The 19852-nt window shown below is 39.8% G+C and overlaps 1 protein-coding gene across 4 annotated transcripts in view; it reads left to right on the forward strand.

The window, feature by feature from the left end:
- Nucleotides 1–339: 339 nt before the first annotated feature.
- Nucleotides 340–19852, forward strand: part of LOC132815079 (solute carrier family 45 member 4-like) — a 76637-nt gene continuing 57124 nt past the window's right edge. Inside the window, exon 1 of one of the 4 annotated variants that reach the window (XM_060823808.1) lies at nucleotides 340–529. The gene's annotated coding sequence lies outside the window, so the exon portion shown is untranslated. Of the gene's footprint in view, nucleotides 530–1696; nucleotides 1786–19017; nucleotides 19087–19852 lie in introns of those variants that run through there. The other 3 variants (XM_060823805.1, XM_060823806.1, XM_060823807.1) reach the window with 3 other exon arrangements.

Here is a 19852-nt window from a genome sequence, read left to right on the forward strand (position 1 = left end):
TGATGGAAGTGAGGGTAAGTTCAGGGAGATGAAGGTGAGGGTGAGTTCATGGAGGCGAGGTGATAGTGAGTTCATGCAGGTGAAGGTGAGGCGATGGAGGTGAAAGTGAGGGTGAGGTGATCGGGTTGAGGAGGGTAAAGTGATAGTGAGTTGATGGAGGTGAGGTGAGGTAAGGATGGGGTGATTGATGTGAGGTGAGGTGAGGTGAGGTGAGAGACAATTTGGCGAACCAGCAGGTGACAGGCAAAAGAGAGGAAGGGCGCATGCGCTTGTCCGGCGCGCGGTGTCTTGAAGGAGCCGTCACCGGAAGTTGTCGTTAACGGTTGTTTCTTCGGTTTAAAAATCCCCTCCCCGCCCCCACGCGTCCCTCCCCCCGCCTCCGCCTCCTTCACTCACGGGGACACGGTGAGCGAACGGCCCGGGCTTCCGCAGTGTCTGCACGCATCGGAGGCTCCCGGACCGCGGGCAGAACTCAATCCTTCTGCCTCCTGGAGAGGCCCCACTTCAGCAGCCCGGTCCGCGGGGAAAGGTGAGAGCGATCAAGGGGGAGGAGGTGAGAGCGGAGGAGGAGGAGTGGGAGGCCCGGCACTCACACCGAAGTGGGGGAGGAGAATGGGGATAGCTGTTTCCCCCAGCGGAGTGTGGGGGTTGGGGGGAAGAGGAGGAAGAGAAGAGCACTATGTACCTGGTTTGGCCTGGCCCTTTTTCAGGGAGGTCGGGTACCGGCTGCAACCTGTCCCCCTTGCCCCGGTCGCAGTGTTCACGCTCTGCCTTGGAGCGGGGGAATAGGGATGCTCATGGCATTAACTCCCCTGGAGAAGAGGGTTGAGGACCGCAATGGGGCAGGTGGATGAACCCCGTGCAGATGTTTTTATTATTATCACTGTCTTTAAAACGTGTTGTTCAGCTACGCGTCTGGAAGTGGTTAAATGTCTTTGCCGACTGTATGGGTGATGGATTTGGAACAGGCGTTCTGTTTGTAAACTCTACAAATGTATTGCGGGCTTTTCAATGAACTCTTGCGCCTGTCACAGTTTATGTTGGGCACTACGAGTTTACAATTGAAACATGATCCCAGACACAGCACAATCATCTGGATTATTTATCAGCCAAAGCTATACTAAAAGGCTCCAGTTTGTTTTTGCTAATTGTTACTGTTCTCGCCCTTCCCATCTATTTGGATATCTGAGCCCAGATGGTTTTTGTTCGGGTTTGTTGTCATACTTTCTTACACGCTTACATGAATTTTGTGCCTTTCAACCTGTTAAAATGCGGTTTTGTAACTTGGTACCGGACCTTGTATATTTTTGTAGGAAACCCTTGCGTTAATTTCCTTGTCATGACGCTGATGAAACTCTTATTTCCCATCGCCAGAGTCTGGAGATTTCGTAGCTAATATGCTTTTGTCTCCTGAAATGGAAGTGACAATAAGGAATGTTGGCAAGGAGTGCCTTTTGAAACTAGGAAAAGCAAAATTGCACCTATTTCGTAAACTGTGAATACAGCTTAATAAAATGCGATTATTAAATAGCGTGTGTTTCTAAATGCTGCCTTAAGCGATCAGTTGAGCCTCGCCAATTCCCCGCATTATTTGTGTCACATTAGTTTAACCCAATTCCAAATCGTTCAGCCATAAAGGTCAGAATACGATTGCATAATATCACATTCACGGTCGCATGATCATTTACTATCGGTGACTAGCTTCACTGCTTTCAGGTCTTTTTGACCTAGCAACAATAACAGGCTGTGACTTCAGATTACTTTTAAATCTGGACTTTACTGAAGGTGAGATGCATAATTATGCAAGTGAAATATATAATTTTCTATTAACTTTAATTGCAATGAGTACTATTGGGGTGATATATATTTCAGTGCTTTTAAGGATGAATAGGCAGTGTCTAATAGGTGATAAGTTTTTAATTAAGTTAATCTCATGTCTTTAACTTAACATTCTCTTTTGTTTTGCATAATCCAATCAATATTACTTTCTGACTAGATTGGATTGATTTTAAAAAATTGTTTAGATATATTTTTAATGTGGCTACACTTAATTAGTAGTTGTAACCAATTGCATATTTTTGGTTGCTGCCTGAATAAAGTTGGAAGTCTTTTTTAGGAATTTGCATTAGTGTTTTGGATGTGTTATACTGAACAAATATTTAGTGTTTCCTGAAATGTGGAACTGCTTTGCAGAAAGCAGCACAAGGGTTTCATTGTATCTGTTGATTCAGATGAATAGTCAATATTTCATCTCACAATTACATTCCTGAAGCTTTTGCCTACAAATGATCCAAAAACTATGAATCACTGTCTTCTGGTAAGTATTGATATTAACAATAAATTATTTGATTTAATTAAAATTGATTTTGCTTTTTTTATTCTTGCTTAAGGCAGTTCCCATACTAAATCTTTGAAGAATGCAATGTAAATAGATTCAAATGTAAATTCAATAGGAATGTGTTTGTATAGCTGAGCCTTTCTTGGGCAATCTTCAGTGGGGACAGACATTTCCGGAATTAATTGAGCAAAATTATTTTCTCAAAGGCAAATTTTAGAGCCATGTAGGACTGCATGAAAGTTTTAGCCATTGAAGTATTTAGAAAAACAACTATTTTACTCCAAGGAGGTAATATACACAACTATTCAGTTAGCACCTGAAAGATGCAGATCGGCAAAGTTTTGAGTGATTCTACTGAAGGATCCTTTTCAAAAACATTTTTTTTTTGTTTGAGGCATGCTGGTAATGAGCACACTTTCTTTTTATTTCAGATTTGATGTTAATTTAAGTGTGCAGAAAAGATTTACAAGTATATTATTGCGGTTGCAGGATGTAAGCCTTGGGGAGAGGCTGAATGGGCTGGGGCTATTTTTCCTGGAGTGTCAGAGGTAGATGTTTAGAAATTCAAGAGTATGGATAAGGTGAATAGCCAAGCTCTTTTTCCCAAGGTAGGGGAGTCCAAAACTTGAGCATGAAGGTTTAAGTTGACAGGGAAAGATTTAAAAGGAACCAAAGGGGCAGCTTTCTCATGCAGAATGTGTGTGTGTATGGAATGAACTGCCAGAGGGAGTGCTGGATCCTGGTACAATTACAATATTTAAAAGGCATCTGGATGGGGACATAGATAAGAGGGGTTCAAAGGGCTAAGGGCCAAATGCTGAAAAATGGAACTAGATTTATGTAGAATAGGTGGTTTGTATGGACACGTTGGTCCAAAGGGTCTGTTTCTGTGCTGTACAACTGAGGTTTCCCAATCTTCAGTTTTTCTTAGCATTTCTAATATTGGCTTAGCTTATTTGGTCATCTTGCCTCCAAATCAAGCTTTTGTTCATTTCCCATCCCAGAATTTGAGCGTGCAATCTACACTAGCATTTTAGTGCAATATTGTCTTGTAGTACATTTCATGTTCTCACCCACTATAGAGTCCTCACATTTATATATTGGGCAAAGTTTAATATACGGCTAAGTTAGTTTTGTATGTTGGGCAACTGGGGAGACCAAATGCAGAATGTGGCATTTGGAAAGCTATCATTCTACAAGCATGACCTTGAGCTTGTTCTTTTTTCTCATTGTTTTCCAGAAAAGCAAATATCAAACTTTGGCACAATTCAGATTGAGTATTGTTGTTTTTAAAATGATGAAAATATAAGATATTGAGGATGGGAAGTCGAAGCTCCAAGAATATGGAGCCATAGATCTAAGATTAAATGCAAGTGTCTTTTAACAGCCAGCAAGATTAGTGTTTCTAAACTTTTGGCTGAATTCATTTCAGCTGTGATGGTTAAAAGTGCAACTTTCACATTCAGTAAAAAAAAATGAATGGTGTGGATTGAATGTCAGTGGGGCAAGCAAATGTAAATTAACTACTGACATTTCTGAATACTTGGAAGTGCATGGTAAAATAGGATGAAGTCAGCATGTTTTCATCAAAGTTAAAATTCTCTCACACCAGGTTATGGTCCAACAGGTTTAATTGGAAGCACACTAGCTTTCGGAGCGACGCTCCTTCATCGGAGCGACGCTCCTTCATCGGAGCGACGCTCCTTCATCGGAGCGACGCTCCTTCATCGGAGCGACGCTCCTTCATCGGAGCGACGCTCCTTCATCGGAGCGACGCTCCTTCATCGGAGCGACGCTCCTTCATCGGAGCGACGCTCCTTCATCGGAGCGACGCTCCTTCATCGGAGCGACGCTCCTTCATCGGAGCGACGCTCCTTCATCGGAGCGACGCTCCTTCATCGGAGCGACGCTCCTTCATCGGAGCGACGCTCCTTCATCGGAGCGACGCTCCTTCATCGGAGCGACGCTCCTTCATCGGAGCGACGCTCCTTCATCGGAGCGACGCTCCTTCATCGGAGCGACGCTCCTTCATCGGAGCGACGCTCCTTCATCGGAGCGACGCTCCTTCATCGGAGCGACGCTCCTTCATCGGAGCGACGCTCCTTCATCGGAGCGACGCTCCTTCATCGGAGCGACGCTCCTTCATCGGAGCGACGCTCCTTCATCGGAGCGACGCTCCGAAAGCTGGTGTGCTTCCAAATAAACCTGTTGGACTATAACCTGGTGTTGTGATTTTTAACTTTGTACACCCCAGTCCAACACCAGCATCTCCAAATCATGGTTTCATCAAGGGCAGGTCATGCCTGATAAATCTGTTAAATGTCTTTTGAGGTGGTAACAAGCAGGTTAGACCAAGGAGAGCCAATGGGTGTCATTTACCTGGACTTCCAAAAGGCCTTTGACAAGGTGCTGCACAGGAGACTGCTGAGTAAGACAAGGACCCATGGTGTTAGAGGCAAGGTACTAGAATGGATAGAAGTTTGTCAGGATGGCAGTCAGTGACAAGGGGTGTTCCACAAGGGTCAGTGTTGGGGACTACAACTTTTCACTCAACATTCATGATCTTGATAAAGGAACTTAGTGGATTCTGGATAAATTTGCAGATGATACAAAGATAGGTAAAGAGCTAGGTAATATTGAGGAGATGGGGCAGCTGCAGAAGTATTCAGACAGGTTAGGAGAGTGGGCAAAGAAGTGGCAGGTGGAATACAATGTGGGAAAGTATGAAGTCATACACTTTGGTAAGGAGAATAGAAGCATGGGCTATTTTCTAAATAAAATTCAGAAATCTGAGGTGCAAAGGGCCTTGGTTATTCTATTCCAGGATTCTCTTAAGCTAAACTTGCAGGTTGAGTCACTAGTTAGGTGGGTGAATAGACTCGGTCATAGAATTCCTACAGTATGCAAACAGGCTATTTGGCCTGACAAGTCCACACTGACTCTGAAGAGTGTTCAACCTAGACCCATTCTGCTAACCTGTCACTTTTATTTCCCTTGACTGATGCACCTAACCTACACATCCTAAACATCAGGGGCAACTTAGCATGGCCAATTCACCTAGCCTGCACATCTTTGGACTTTGGGACAAAACCTGCGTAGACACTGAGAATGTGCAAACTTCAAGCAGTTGCCCAAGGCTGGAATCAAACCTCAGTCCCTGGCACTGAGAGGCAGCAGTACTATCCACTGAGGCACCATGCTGCATTTATTGTTGGCATTTATTTTGAGAAGACTGAATATAAAAGCAGGAATGTATTTTTGAACTTTATAAAGCTCTGGTCAGGCCACATTTAGAGTTTTGAGAGCAATCTTCGGCCCCATACCTCAGGAAGAATGTACTGGCTCTGGAGTGGCTCCAGAGGAGGTTCATGAGAATGATCCCAGGAATGAAGGGCTTAACATGAGGAATGTAAGGCAACTGTGGGTCCACACTTGGCGATTAGAAGGATGAGGGGGTCCTAATTGAAACTTACAGGATACTGGACAGAGTGGACATTAGGAAGATGTTTCCATTAATGGGAGTGACTTGAGGGTGCAGCCTTAGCAAAGAGAAGGCTTTTTTTAAGAACAGTGATAAGGAGAAATGTCTTCTGGCAGAGAGTGGTGGACCTATGGAATTCATTGTCACAGAAGGCTGTGGCAGCCAGGTCATTGAGTATATTTAAGATTGAGATATAGGTTTTTCATTTGAGGATCAAGGGTTACAGGGAGAAAGCAGGAGCATAGGCTGCTTTTAATGGGTCCAGGAGGTTTTGAGGGTCAGTTACCAACTGTCTCTTTTGTGGTTATGTCCATGTTTGGTTCCCTTGGGGAGGAAGCACTTGATGTCAGTCAGTAGGTTTAAGACCTACTGTAGTTGGCAGCTTACACTGCCTTTGAGCATTTTAAAGTTCTTGTATTGAGAAGGGCCATGACTAGATTAAGTAAAAAGAAATTTGGCAAATGGTAGTGTAAGTCAGCACATTTCAATGCAAATGCTGTGTGCTGGCAACTGGGACTAATTAGGATATCTGATCAGTGTGGATGAGTTGAACTGATGGGTCTGTTTCTATGCTGTACATCTGACTCTAAGTATACTTAATAAAGCATCGAGTTCACTCAGATGTACTTGGAGTTAACTGAAATTTTAAACTTAAATAAAATATTTGAGGAAAATTAATACAGGCTATTTGATGTTGCTTTAAATTCAGCAGGAGCACAATGTTGTTACCTAACATAATTGTCACCAAGTCACAGAAGGACTGCCTATCAGTGTGTCAGTATAATACTTGACATGTAGGCCATATATCTGAAAGATTAATGGGTCATATTAAAAAGCATATTGCTTTACCTGCTTTCAACAAGCTTAGTGCTGACGATCCTAATCGGCTCGAGCTTGCAAAATTCACAAGTGTCCAATCTTAGATTTGATTCCACAATTGGACAATATTTTCATTAATTCTGAGCATAAAAGATTGACATCTAATTAGGATTGTCAGTTAGGATTAGTGGAGCACACTGTGAACATATGTACCTGCACTCTGCCTATTCCAACTCAATAGTTTGCAGCATCCTGTTGGTGATGAACACTGCTCATCTGGCTTCTGCATATTAAGTGTGAAATAGCTAGCTTCACCTGTTGCTCAAACACTTGAGGTAATGAAGTAGATTTAACTTTTCAGGTCCAAATGCAATAGTTTTGCACAGTACACAGCCAGATGTGATCAGGATGGCCATTATCCTGCAGCATGGCTTTGTGCTGCAGTGAATGCACAGCAGTGCCTTTACCAATTGGTCAACTTGCCAACCAATAAAGTGATTTCCAGTATATTGGTATTTGCCAATTCTCCTGATGAGCATTTGACAAAATGTGACTTCCAGCAATATTTAAATTGCAAAGTAATTTTGGAAATAAGAAAATAGAGGAAATTGAAAAGCAAGGATGTTAATTGCCTTAGCAGTGTAAAGGGATTTTTGTGCATAGATATGCAGTTGAAAGTACAATCTTTGATCACGTATGTCATAGTCATTCTTGTAAAACATTTTTAGCATCTTTTGTCTTTTACATAATATGCAGAATACATTTAGTTCAACAAAGCCTCTTTATAAGTTTGAACATTCCTGCTTTTCAGGTCTGTCTCTTTCTAGAAATGAGCCTGGTGCTTTTTGTGATGCAGATGTAGGCCGATGCTGCTTTGATTATTGAATCTATATATGTTTAACGTATATATCTTGTCCTGCAAGGTATCGGTTTCATTTTTTTTATATTCTGCAAAAATGAATTAATTTGGCTTCTGATGTTGAAAATCATTTACCAATTGCACATTGCTTCTGTTACTTTAACATCGTTTAACTTATTCATTATTAATTATATTGTCTCTCTCTGCCCCCTCAGGAAATTTGTCTATAAATTTTGAAATTGCCGAGTCCAAGTTCTGTTTCACTGATGAATAGCAATTGCTGACTAAATCGCTTATCTTTTCAAGTGTGTACAGATCGGTCATATGAACGTTAAATTTTAAAATCTTCATTATGGCTATGATCTTCTGATTTTTACCTTACTCATTCTGAACGGGAAATGTGATCATCCTCTTTGTTCAACCTTTGAATGAGAAAGATTGAGGCACAATCTGCCTCAGACTGTTTGTCTTTAGGTTTCTAAACAGGTGTGTAATTGTCTGATTCATGTCTTTTTTTTTCAAACTCTTCCTCAACCTTGTGTTCTGTATGATTGCCTTCAGCATTCACAATTGAAATTTTGAACATCAGACACTCAGATGGCACTCAAGTTGCATTGTATCCATGATTCTCACTAGCAATTTCAAGCATTTCTTAATATACAGTATGTACCATACTTTAATACTGTTGTGTGAATTTTAAAAATTTGAGATGAGGATCATTGGTAAGGTCAGCAATTATTGCCCAAAAGGCAGCTCAGTAGACCATATTGTTGTGGGGCTGGAATTGATTGCAAATCAGGCCAGCTAAGGATTTCCTTCCCTAATGGACATTTGAAATCTAGATGGGTTTTTTAAAAAATAATTGACAGTGGCTATATGGTTACCATTAGATGAACTTTAAATTCTAATTTGTAATGAATTCAAATTTGTCATATTGAAATGTAATTCCATTCCCTCAGGGCAGTAACCTGGATGTTATGGATTAATACTCAAACACTTGGTGTTCAACCTTAATTAACATGATCAACTAAAATATTCATCTTGGGTTACCTAGGTGAAACAAAGAAATAGGAATAGGGCAAGAAGCCCTTTTAACTTGCTCTGCCATTCACTATGATAGTGGCTGATCATCCAACCTTGTTTGATTTCTTCATATGATCTTTGATTCCCTGACTCATGTCTAACTCATTCTTCAAAGTATTCACTTTTGACTTCAATTGTTCTGTGTGGCAGAGAATTCACTCCTCTCAGTTGTAAATGGCCTACGCTTTTCCTTATACTGTGATCCCTTGTTCAAGGCTTCCCTACCATTTGAGAACATTCTTCCTGTGTTTTACAAGTTTGAGATTTTTCCTCCTCCTTCTCCCACCCAGGCTCAAGTGAATATAGTCCAAACAGAAGTAGTCTCGTGACAATCCTGTCATCCCAGCAATCAGTTTGGTAAACTTCAGTTGTGCTCCATAGATCTCACGTCCTCCTTCACGTAAAGTGCAAAACCTACAAACACTACAAGTATGATCTCATCAAGGTCTGTACAAGGGAAGATTTCAATCAGAGACTGGTACAGTTGAGAACAAAGGTGAGTCAAACAGTCAGGGCAAGCAGTGACAAAGTAGAGAACAAGGTAGGTCTGAGAAATTAAACTGCATTTTATTTCAATGCAAAAGGCCTAACAGGGAAGGCAGATGAACTCTGGGCATGGTTGGGAACATGGGACTGGGGTATCATAGCAATTACATAAACCTGGCTCAGGGTTGGACAGGACTGGCAGCTTAATGTTCCAAGATACAAATGCTACAGGAAGGATAGAAAGGGAGGCGAGAGAGGAGGGGAAGTGACTGTTTTGATAAGGGATAGCATTACAGTTGTACTGAGGAAGGATATTCCCAGAAATACATTCAGGGAAGTTATTTGGGTGGAACTGAGAAATAAGAAAGGGATGATCACCTTATTGGGATTGTATTATAGACCCCCTAATAGTCGGCAGGAAATTGAGGAACAAACTTGTAAAGAGATCTCCACTATCTGTAAGAATAATATCGTGGTTATGGTGGGGAAATAAACTTTCCAAACATAAACTGAGACTGCCATAGTGTTAAAGGTTTAGATGGAGAGGAATTTGAGTGTACAAAGCAAATTTTCTGATTCGTATGTGGAAGTACCTACTAGAGAAGATGCAAAACTTGACCAACTCTTGGGAAATATGGCAGGGCAGGTAGCTGAGATTAGTGGGGGAGCACTTTGGGGCCAGCGACAGTAATTCCATTATTTTTAAAATAGTGATGGAAAAGGATAGACCTGATCTAACAGTTGAAGTTCTAAATTGGAGGAAGGCCAATTTTGATGGTATTAGACAAAAACTTTCAAAAGCTGATAGGGGACATTGTTTGCAGGTAAAGGGTTAGTTGGAAAATGGGAAGCCTTCAGAAATGAGAATGATGTCCAGAGAAAGTATATTCCTGGTAAGGTGAAAGGAAAGGCTGATAGGTATAAGGAATGCTGAATGACTTAAAGAAATTGAGGGTTTGGTTAAGAAGAAGGAAGCAGATATCAGGTATAGATAGGATAAATCAAGTGACTCCTTAGAGTATAAAGACAGTAGGAGTATACTTGAGAGAAATCAGGATAACTTTGGCAAATAGTTGAGGAGAATCCAATGCATTTTTACAAATACATTAATGACAAAAGGGTAACTAAGGAGAGAATAGGGCCACTCAAAAATCAAGGCGGTCTGTGTGGAGCGGCAGGATTTGGGGGCATACTAAATGAGTCCTTCGCATCAGTATTTACTGAGGAAAAGGACATGGATGATATAGAATGTAGAGAAATGGATAGTGACATCTTGAAAAATGTCCATATTACAGAGGAGGGAGTGCTGGATGTCTTGAAATGTGTGAAAGTGGATAAATCCCCAGGACTTGATCAGGTGGACTCTAGAATTCAGTGGGAAGCTAGGGAAGTGATTGCCGGACCTCTTGCTGAGATATTTGTATCATCGATAGTCACAGGTGAGGTGCTGGGATATTGGAGGTTGGCTAATGTGGTGCCACTGTTTAAGAAAGGCAGTAGGGGCAAGCCAGGGAACTATAGACCAGCGAGCCTGACTTCTGTGGTGGGCAAGATGTTGGAGGGAATCCTGAGGGACTGGATGCACATGTATTTGGAAAGGCAAGGACTGATTAGGGATAGTCAACATGGCTTTGTTCGTGGAAAATCATGTCTCTCAAACTTGATTGAGTTTTTTGAAGAAGTAAGAGGATTGACAAGGGCAGAACAGTGGACATGATCTATGTGGACTTAAGGCATTCGACAAGGTTCCCAATGGGAGACTGGTGAGCAAGGTTAGATCTCATGGAATACAGGGAGAATTAGCCATTTGAATATAGAACTGACTCAAAGGTAGAAGACAGAGGGTGGTGGAGGGTCGTTTTCAGACTAGAGGCCTGTAACCAGTGGAGTGCCATGAGGATTGGTACTGGATCCACTTTTTAATCATTTTATATAAATGATTTGAATGTGAGCATAAGAGGTATAGTTAAGAGTTTGCAGATGACACCAAAATTGGAGGTGTAGTGGACAGCAAAGAAGGTTATCTCCGATTACAACAGGATCTTGATCAGATGGACCAATGGGCTGAGAATTGGCAGATGGAGTTTTATCTTGATCAAATGAGGTGCTGCATTTTGGGAAAGCAAATCTTAGCAGGACTTGTACACCTTAATGGTAAGGGAGTGTTTTTTTGAACAAAGACCTTGGAGCGCAGGTTCATAGCTCCTTGAAAGTTTAATTGCAGATAAGTAGGATAGTGAAGAAGGCATTTGGTATGCTTTCCTTTATTGATCAGAGTATTGAGTATAGGGGTTGGGAGGTCATATGGCTGTACAGGACATTGGTTAGACCACTGTTGGAATATTGCGTGCAATTCTGGTCTCCTTCCTATCGGAAAGATGTTGTGAAACTTGAAAGGGTTCAGAAAAGATTTACAAGGATGTTGCCAGGGTTGGAGGGTCTGAGTGAGGGGGAGGGGTTGAATAAGCTGGAGCTGTTTTACCTGGAGTGTCTGAGGCTGAGGGGTGACCTTGGAGATTTATAAAATCATGAGGGACATGCACAGGATAAATGGACAAAGTCTTTTCCCTGGGGTGGAGGGAGTCCAGAACTAGAGGGTGTAGGTTTAGGGTGAGATGGCAAAGATATGAGACCTACGGGGCAACTTTTTCATAGAGGGTGGTGTGTGTATGGAATGAGCTGCCAGAGGAAGTGGTGGAGGCTAGTACAATTGCAACATTTAAGAGGCACTTGGATGGGTATATGAATAGAAAGGGGTTGGAAGATTATGGGCCAGGTGCTGGCAGGTGAGACTGAGATATCTGGTCGGCATAGATGAGTTGGACCAAAGGGTCTGTTTCCATGCTGTACATCTGACTCTAATTGCAGTGAGACATCTATGCTCCTGCACTCGATCCTCTGTGGGGCCAGCATGCCATTTGCCTTTTCACTGCATGCTTGCTTTCAGCAACTGGTGTACAAGACATCAGGTCTACTCACCCTCCCTTAATCTACCTCCTCCTTTTTGCTACCAAAGAGAATAACCTTTTATTTATCCACAATATACTGCATCGGCCATGCACTTGTTCAGTCATTCAAATTTTCCAACTCAAACTGGAACATCTCTTTATTCTCCTCAGCTCATTGTTCCATCAACCTTTATATCATCTGCAAATTGAAATGTTTATATTTCTTCTATCGAATCATTGACATATATTGTCAATCACTCTGGTCTAAGCACTGGTTCTTGTGGTACCCCACTATATCAGCAATTAGTTCAAATAATTTAAAAGCTTCATGCCAGCCTTAAGTTTTTTGATTGTAAAAAAGGATGAATGCATTAGGTTCATTAAGTTCAGAGAGCTACTGCTTTTGAATAAGATTCTCAGTGTGACAGGTCAGAATAAGAAAGTGCATGTCTTTGGTGTTTGTGGATGACTATTGGCTGGCACTTGATCTGTCATCTGTTTATCAATCCAATGTACGAGCATTAAATCACTGTCGCTTTGCTCCAAATCATAATTACTTTCATGGACTACAGTAAGAAAATGTCTATTACCATAAACAAAAACAATTTTGAATGATCAATTTTGTAGGTCAGCAATGATTACAAGGCAGTAAAATGATCAATCTGTATTTCAACAGAAGCAATGATATACCAAAAATGATATGTGAAACTGAATCATTGCTTTGAATAATCAGTGTAATCTGACATTAATACATTATTAATTACATTGTTGTTACTCAGAAGTTTCAGTCTTTAACAGTGAGAAAAGAAAGGAGGCTGGGGAATGTTAATGTCTTGAAAAGAGTCTGCATTACAGAAGAGTTACTGGAGGCCTTAAAACAAAGGTGAATGTATCTCCAGGACCTGATCAGGATGATGTGGGAATTTAGGGAAGAAATTCTGGGGCCCCTGGCAGAGTTATTTGTACCATCTACAGTCATGGGTGAGGTGCTGGAGGGTGGCTAATGTTGTGCCTTTATTTAATGCAGATTTCTAATAAGGATTTTCTTCGATCCCCTAACTAGACACTTCCCAAATATGTTTGGAACATTATCTTGTCATCTTTTGTGAAGACTGAACCGAAATATACATTTAATTGGTCTGCCACCTCTTTGTTTCTCCATTATAGCTTGCCCTGTTTCTATTGCAATGGATATAAATTTGTCGTGACGTATCCATAGGAACCTTTGCAATCAGTTTGTATTACCTGCAAGCTTATTGTTTTTCCCCCCTTAATCCATCCATTCTCACTTTGAAATCTAAACTTCTTCCAGTCCTCTGCTCTGCTGTTTTATTTGGCCAATTAATGTTCCACTTCTGTGGATCTAATACTATCCCTAATTTCCCTTGTTAGCCATAGTTGGACTACCATTCCCATTTTATTTTTGTAACAGATGGAAGAACTACAATGATAGTTCATTTCTATGTTTGTCACTGTCGTCCCTTAAATAGCATTCACCAAATTATAATAGCAAGCTCTTGCCTCATACCTTTGTACTGTTTAGATTGAGACCCTAGTCAAATGATCGACCACATCACGCTGTTTTAATGAATTCTTCAATTATATTATGATCACCCATCCAAGGAGCCTTGCAACACTGGATTACCAATTATTCTATTCTTATTACACACTGCCCAATCTAGATGGCCTATTCTGTAGCTGATTCCTCAATGTATTGATCTAGAAAAACCATTCTGTAAACACTTGTGGAATTTGCTTTACAGCATCGTTATTGATTTAATTTACCCAACCTAAATGCAAATTGAAGTCATCCATAATTATAGTTGAACATTTGCTTGCATCTCTGATTTCCTCTTTAATGCCTTCTGCAACATTGCCTGTATAATTTGGTTTATATACAAGCTCTATTATCCTTTTCTGTCCCTTGGTGTTCTAGTTCCATCAGTACAAATTTCACTTTAATGGAGCCAATATCCATCCTTACTATTGTGTTAATGTGCTCTTTACCCAGTAATGCAACCCACCTTTCCTTAGTCTGTTTTTCAGGAAAAACAAACAATCTGGATATAATTTGCTTGTTGAGCTGGAAGGTTTTGAATATGCTCGAATATTCAATTCCTATCCCTCGTCACTCTGTAGCCATGTCTCCATTATTCCACTACAGCAATTCAGTTTATATCCCTTTGTTATACTAATTCATCCAATTTATTGTGCATGCTCTGCTCATTAATACACAAGGCATGTCTGTTTGATATTCTTTATTTTGTACTGTGGTCCTATTTGATTCATGCCCTTGAATTCTCTCTCTATTCATTTCCCTTTTTTGTTTTGTTTCCCTCTTTCCTGTCTTCATACAGATTTCCGTTTATTTTAAACCCTCCCAACTATGCTCGAAAATGCATCCATTCCAGTCCTGCTCAGGTGCAACTAGTCCACCTTTCCCAGAGCCAATCCCTATATCACGGGAGTTTGAAATTTTCCCCAGCACCCTCCCTTCAGCTACATAGTCATCTGATATGTCCTGCTAATTCTACTCTGCCTAGCAAGTGACACTCCTAGCAATCCTGAGATCACTACCTTTTAGGAGGTCCTAATTTTTAACTTGCTTACTAACTCCCTGTATTCTGCTTGAGGGCCAAGTTATGATTGGTTTTAACAAATTGATGATTTAAGATTCTGATTCTAGATTGACCGATGACCCAAGGGCAGTCAAAACCGTCCATCAAACAAACCACTGGCTTAAAGGGTCACAAATTAAGGGTGGCATGTGGTCCACGATCAAAGTTCAGACACCCCCCGGAGGTTCTTCAGAAGATGGATTAGTATTGCTCAAGATTTCCAAGTTTGTGCCAGAAAAATGAGCTTTTATAGAAATCTTGTGTCCAGAAATCCCAAATATTTGGAATAATTTCTTGTTGCCTGCAAACTATATTACCATTTGTGAAATTGTCTACCATGACTGTTAAAAGAAAAAAAGGTTCTTGTAGCATTAGGACTCAAGATCATGAGATAATGGGGAGTTTGGCTTATTTTGTTATCCTGGAGCAATTAATTTTTTTATTCTAGTTTTAAAAAATGGATACTTTTCTGTGCTTGGATTTGAATAAAGAATACCATTGGGATGACCTATACACAATATATGCCTTTAATGTTTATATATTGGTGAAATAGCTTTTGATAATTACAGGAAATATTTACTACAAGTAAATGGACTAAGTAATTTTTATCTTGCACTTTGAATAAATCAAGATGGAATTTCTAAAATTTAATGTCTGCTTTGACACTTAGGCTTGTTTTAATCTGTTCAACTAATGGACAACAGCTGTGGTATTTGCTTTTTCATTAATTCTGTGGTGTTGCTGGCAGTTCTGAGACTAGGCAGGTGAAACTAGTTTAGTTTGGGGTTATGGTCAGCATGGACTGGTTGGACTGAACAGCCTGTTTCCGTGCGGTAAGACTTTTACTCTCTCTCGTACCAGTGCACTGACTTCTGTTTCTGTGGCTTCTGTTTCTCTCAACCTGAAAATGTCCGAAAAAAGCTGAAGTCAGCTGAGACAATGTTCCCATGTAATAGAGCAGAGAGGAGCTGTGGGTTCAGTTTTCTGTTGCCAAACTATTACATAAATGAAAAGATAACATTTTTTTGTAAATGGCTAACTAAGTAGTGAAATCAATCTTGATTTTATTTTTCACCAGTTTTGAAAATCAGGTTATGTACACTTGTAATACAAAATTATGAACCCTGAGATAAATGAATGGATAGATCAGATTTATCCTGATGGCCACACGAGCAATAACTTGCAGCAACTTATTGTGTTGCTCTTAATCTTTAGTTGTCATTCCTACAAGAATTAAATATAGTTGAAATCAAAAGTGCCCTATTGAATATCTTGTTTTTTATACAAATTTGGAGCAAGATCTTTATTTCTCCTCAGCCAACATACATGCTGAACGTGAAATTGTTAATCCTTTGGCATGCAGTTTCTTAAATGTTCATGTTTTTGAATTCTCTTCCAACATCTTTTTCAAGCAGGTTGGCATAATTTGCTGTTTTTAAACAGAAGAAAATCTCTATCATCTCAGGAACTTTTTCTCATTGCCTTTTAAATCAAAAGGGTTAACAACCCTTTTGCCATTGGAATGCCTGATCTCTATATTTGTCCATGACTCCATGCAACTGGACTGACAATACTTCTGGCCAGGTCCCACAGTGCTTTATAAAGAGCCACTATGACTTTGCACGCATCAACTAAATTATTCCTGTATTCACTTTACATCAAAAAACTTTAAAAGTGTTCATAATGAAAATTTTTTAAAAATGTACTGGAGGGAGTCAGCAAATCTGGCAGCATGTGAAGAGAGAAACAATCAATACTTTAAATCCAATATGGCTCCTCTTTAGAACTAGAGGATTAAAAATTGATGATTTTGGCACTGTTGACAAAAGGTGTGTAAGAGAAGGAAGTAGATGTAGTCAGGTTGAGTATGCAAAACTTGGCAGGTTGAATATAATGTGGGGAAATGAGGGGCTATGCACTTTGGCTAGAAGAGTAGTGGAGCTGAATATTATTTAAATAAAGCTACAGAACTGGGATTTGGGTGTCTTCATCCATGAATCTGTCAAAGGCAACATCCAAGTTTAGCAAGCAATAGAGAAGATAAGTGGAATGTTGACCCTTATTTCAGAGAATGGAGTATAAAAGTTAGAGGTTTTGTTAAAATTAGACAGGGTTCTAGTCAGTCCACAGCTGGATTACTGAGGGCAGTTTTGGGCCCCTTTTTTATCTAAAGGAAAATGTCCTCCCATTGGAGGCAATCCACAGAATAATCACCAAGCTAATACCAGGTTATAGAGGGACTAAATTGAAGGGAGGTTGAATAGATTTGACCTGTACATATTGGACTACAGAAGAATAAGGTGGCCTTATTGAAACCCCAGATTCTTAAGGGACTTTACAGGGTAGATGCAGAAAGTTCCTCCTTTATTCAACTGTCTAGAATCGGAGGATGTAGTCTCTGAATACGGGGTCACAAAGGTAAGGAATTTCTTAACCCTTTGAAATTTTTTGTTGGGCTGTCAGGTTGGGTGACTTAAGTATATTCTGTATCTATACATTTCCTGTTAACAGTCCTTTTTGTTCTGGGAACCTTTGCCATCTGTTCTACCTTCTCCCCTTTTGTCAACAGCATCAGAAAAAGTCATTTTTCAACTACCTCAAAACATCACTTCAGACTCAAAGTGTTAATTGTTGATCTCTGCACCAATGCTGCTAGAACTGTTAAGTTTGTACACTTACTGATTTTTCCATGTCACCAGTATCTGCAATATTTGTTTTTGTTTAAAGAATAATTTGATTCTAAAACAACATACTGATTTTCAGTCTTGCATGTTCCTAGATGCTATTAATGGCTTAGTATGGTTTTGTTGAGCCCTGTTTAAATGCTTTTTTAAAAATCATTTTCTTTCCTCCCTCTTTTGAACAGGTATGTAGTAGCATTTGAGATCCCTCCGTCCTTTGGCATCCCTCTATTCAAGCCTGATTGTAACATTCTGCAATTTCCAACTTGGTTAACTTTGCTACCTAGGACTTGTCTCATTCGGGTTTAGTGGCTGACTTTAAGCACAAAAAACAAAAAAGTGAATGAAGAAATTGAAATAAAACAAGAAAATGCAAGAAATACTCAAGTCTGGCAGTCTCAATGGAGAGGGATACGGTCAACGTTTTTAGGTAGTAACCTCCACATTGGAATTGGTTTCCTTTTTAAGACAGTTAACTTTAGTACTTTTTTCACCCAACTTCCATTGCTGTCTCCTTTTTTTTTCCTTTATGGCTTTGATAGCATTCTGGTTAGTGACACCAGCAGCATTTTTCTTGGTCTCTAACCAACACCACTTTTCCTAAGATTAATGTTTTATTATTTGTTCTCCCTTTTTTTGATCCCAGCTCCTGACGCAAACCTGGTTTGATAGATTATATTTTGGTTGTTTTCTTTTAACAAAGTGGTCTCTTGTGGAAACATACGTGTGCACTTTGACAAATTTTGCTTGAACAACAAGGCGAAAGTTTTGAACACAAAGCAATGAAAGCAAAATAGAATAAACTAAGCCATCTATGTCAATATAAAAATTCAAAGATTTTTAAACACTGGTATAAACCTGTTAACTCAAAACACTTATAAATTGAAAATTTGCGTGCTATCCAAAGCACACACCTGATACAGGACCCAAAAAGCAACACACATACACTACTTACACCAGAGTTCCTGTAGCTAATATGTTGATCAGTTTAAGGCATTTGTGATTTCAGTGTTTAAACTGAAACTACAGAGAGCTTTTCCTGGAGCTGTTATTCATCTGATGAACCCAGGAATGGTACGCCTAACATTATGATTGGGTGAAGATCCTAGGATTGTATTAATTAGAATTTAGAAGGTTGAGGGGAGACATAATAGAAACGTACAAGATAATGCATGGCTTAGAAAGGGTGGACGCTGGAAAAGGTGGAGAGACTAAGACCCATGGGCATAGCCTTAAAATTAGAGGGGTGTCAACTTAGAATGTAAATAAGGAGACATTTCTTCAGCCAGTGTGGTGGGCCTATGGAATTCATTGCCACAGAGTGCGGTGGAGGCTGAGATGTTGAATGCCTTCAAGGCAGAGATTGATAAATTCTTGATCTCGGAAGGAATTAAGAGCTCTGGGGAAAAGTACAGGTAAGTGAAATTTAAACACCATCGGCAGTGATTAAATGGTGGAGTGGACTTCCACTCTTCTGTCTTATGGTCTAATGTATTCAGGTTTAAGTAAATTCAGTTTATCCTAACACTTCTAATCAAGGACCAATATTAATTCTATGCTCTAAGGAAATCTGGTTTATTCATCCTTTTAATTTCTAGGAGCAGTGGTCTACACAGCCATCCTATTCCAAGGACTTTGCAGGACTACCCAAGATTATAGTAAAACTGAAATCAAAGGTCTCCCTCTGAAACTACTGGTGTTTCTGTTGAGTTTAAAAGCAACTTTCAGAAGTTACTCAAATTTTGAGGCCCCATTGTTTTGTGACACAGCAAGGTAAATAATCTAAGTGCACTAAACTCATTCAGTCTAAAACTAGGCCTCAAAAATTGTAAAATAAATCAGTGGCTATAGAAATATCTAAAGATAATTATTAACTTAAGTTGTGCAGAAAGCCCACAAGTTTTAACTAAATATCTAGAAAACTTGCAACAAATGAAGTATATAAATCCTACACTCTACATCACAATGCTAACCTATTATACCTGCCATTCTTCATAAGCCTAAAGCAAAATACAGTGGATGTTGGAAATCAATTAGTGGAGAAAAAAATGCTGCAATAGTCAGCTGATCGTGGCATCTGTGACCATACTTTGCTATCTTGTGGAGTATTTTTAATATTCTATTTACATTCTTCATGGGCTATTTTTATTTTATTTTTGTCTTTGTCCCTTTTGCTTATCACCCAGACAGCTATTCGCTTTGCCATTCTTTTCTTGCAAGTGGGAGTTTGTCTACTCTGTAGCAAACCATTCCCTGCTGACTGCAGCCTCCTTTTTTTGAAAAGAAACTTAAGATAGGCAGCTACTACCACCGAGCTGTTGCTGACTATGGACTGTGAATTTGACAACTAGTAATGTTGGCTGTAATTTTATTCCTGCATCTAATTGTTCTGGTGTGTATGCATATATTAATTGATTTCGAGTTAAAGTCTGTGGAAGCTAATAAAGATTATGAAGCCCTTTCAGCAAGTAAGATTCTCAGAAGCAACTATTTATCCCCTAAGTTTTATATTCTGCTCTGAAATGGGATTGGTCCAAAC

This window comes from Hemiscyllium ocellatum, chromosome 4 (assembly GCF_020745735.1).
Source record: "Hemiscyllium ocellatum isolate sHemOce1 chromosome 4, sHemOce1.pat.X.cur, whole genome shotgun sequence".
In the NCBI taxonomy this organism is placed as follows: Eukaryota; Metazoa; Chordata; class Chondrichthyes; order Orectolobiformes; family Hemiscylliidae; genus Hemiscyllium; species Hemiscyllium ocellatum.